Consider the following 2,601-nt stretch of genomic DNA (forward strand, 5'->3'; position numbering starts at 1 on the left):
AACACCAGCGCCAGGACCGGAAGTGAGGGGCGGAGCTTACGTTCTAAACCGAGTAACGCCACCTAACGTTTTGGAGCGTAATTTGCTTAGACACGAAACGGCATTTTTACACACGAAACGTCACACTTTATTCGTATTATAATGATACATTAAGGTATAGTACAATAAGCATTTTAAAACATTGATTTTGTGTAATATAATTCTATATAGTTATCCGTTTCATTGTATTATGAGAGTTACTTCCTGATCATGATGGTGAAAAATAATACTTGAAACTTATGGTCATTTTATATAAAATATACTTTATTTCACAAGAACATGTGCAGCATGCATTTTTCTTTATGTAAAATAATGTCAAAAATCTAAAAAGAGAGAGAAAATCCGGCATTGTTTTAAAAGAAACAATAAAAATGTACCGTACTTGTCTCCTTTACACGCCTGGTGTGGCTGCAGGTCTGGGTAAATAAAGGCCGGTCTCAAATAGAGGTCGGGTCTGTTTTTTAGTTTCAGGTTGTATTAAATCTTCTAAAACCCGTCAGATCGTCCGCTTTTTGGCGGCCGCCAAAGCAAATTTGTGTCCCGCCAAAGCCTATTTTGATCGGTGAGTGATGTAGAATAGAATGACTGCTGCGCATGACAGGGCAGAGCAGAGAGAGAGAGAGCCCTGGCCGCGCGCGCGCACTCTCACGTCTTCAAACAACACGAGCGCTGTCTTGCTCTTTATTTGTCACATACCAGTTATAGTTCATACAAGGAGCAGTGACTCACTGTGTAATAAAAACATACCCTAAATATTATTTAAAAGGTGCAACAATTTTAAATATTTTCAAATACTTGCAAAAATAACCATGCTTGTGTCATTGTAAATAATTCCGCCCCTCCCTCACTTCCGGTTCTGGCGCTGGGGTTCTGGCACTGGGGTTCTGAAACTGGTGGTGCTGCGGGTCTGCAGCTGGATATATCTCGTGCTTTTGGCTTTATTCACGATAAAACACGGCTATGACCGCTTCACCCAACGGTTCTATGTATCACTACACAACACCCCTAGCAACCACTCTTAGCAACTTAAACAGATGTTTCATCTCATTGATATTGTTCATTTAAAGCTAGAGCAGAGCATTGTGAGAGATCGAGTAAGCGAGTGTACCTGCATTTACAGTAGACGTAGCATTTTTCCTTCAGGTCAGTCCTATATTCATAATAAAAAAATGCGTTTGAATGTCCGCTGCATATTTTGTCCTTTTAACAGTCATGGGGTTTTCCGTGCATAACGTTAGTCATCTGTCAGTTGCGTCTGTCTTCTCCGTGATCACAAGTTCGAGTCCTTTCAAAAGCCTTCTCTACAGACTCACTCACTCACTCACTCACTCATAAAGACAGTCTTTGCCGCCATCTATTGGCGAAATAATATATGTAACTTCTGTTGCTGTTCACGTTCCGGGACTATTTTTTCCAGCGGAAGGCAGGCTTTTAGTGATTTTACTTCATGAAAGTTGCATAGATACATATTTTTCGGCTTTAATATTTTTATTGTGTGGCAACCGTTTTATAAAAGCAATAAGGTACTCGAGGCAAGTGCTGTATCGTGAATAAGTAACGGCTGAAGGGGTTGCAGGCACTCCGCTTCGCGTCGTGCCTAACAACGCCCTCCAGCCGTTACTTATTCACGATACAGCACAGCCTCTCGTACCTTATTGCTTACTTACTACCTGCAGTTCTGCGTTACTGTGATGACTGTCTACAGAACATGTGATATAAATATACTCCTACACCCACACTCTTTTGGATGGGTTATGTCACTTTCCTTGAACAATGCTTTGAATAGTTTCACAGCAACTTATAATGAAGGACATGCAGAATAATCACAGTAATCAGCACAAGAACTAGTTTGACACCATAATGTCATATGAACAAAAAGAAATTACATGAAGCAGTTATGACAGAGACAAATTGCTGACAGTGATTATTATCTGAACCATGCTATAAGTCTGCAGTGCATAAAAGCTAATGTTTAAGGATTAACTAAATGGACAAAATACATAAACAGAAATGGCTTTCACTTACCAAATCATGGATGTGTTGTTGCATGGAGTCAATATAACAATAAGAATGAATATAAACTATCTATATGTCTATATCTAATCAAAGCATATAGGCTATACTTGGGTCTGTCTTTAGAAAGTACTTTGCACATTCAGATGTTTTTTTTCCAAGGAAAAACGAAAATCAGTTTTTTAATCCTTAATTAGTTTAAATTGTACAACATTTTTATATGGCTTTGATTGATTTTAAGACTTTTTACATTTTGAGACCTTTTTAATCTTTTAAACATAATCATCACACCGTCTTTTAACATAATATAGATAATTTACAGTTTTAATTAGCCTATATTTTATTGTGTTTTATTAAGAATTATTACTTTTTTTATATATTTAAACATGCAGTAATAGTAGTAAATGTATGCCATTTATTGGTATCATTATTATTATAAGTATATTTTATTTATAAACATTAATTGTGTTATTTGTTCTAATTTATTAGCAGTAGTATTAATACTTTAATTAGAAGTATGCCATTTATCAGCAGAACCCCTCCAATATG

This window comes from Rhinichthys klamathensis, unplaced genomic scaffold (genome assembly GCF_029890125.1).
Source record: "Rhinichthys klamathensis goyatoka isolate OS25496 unplaced genomic scaffold, OSU_Roscu_1.1 h1tg000613l_1, whole genome shotgun sequence".
Taxonomy (NCBI): domain Eukaryota; kingdom Metazoa; phylum Chordata; class Actinopteri; order Cypriniformes; family Leuciscidae; genus Rhinichthys; species Rhinichthys klamathensis.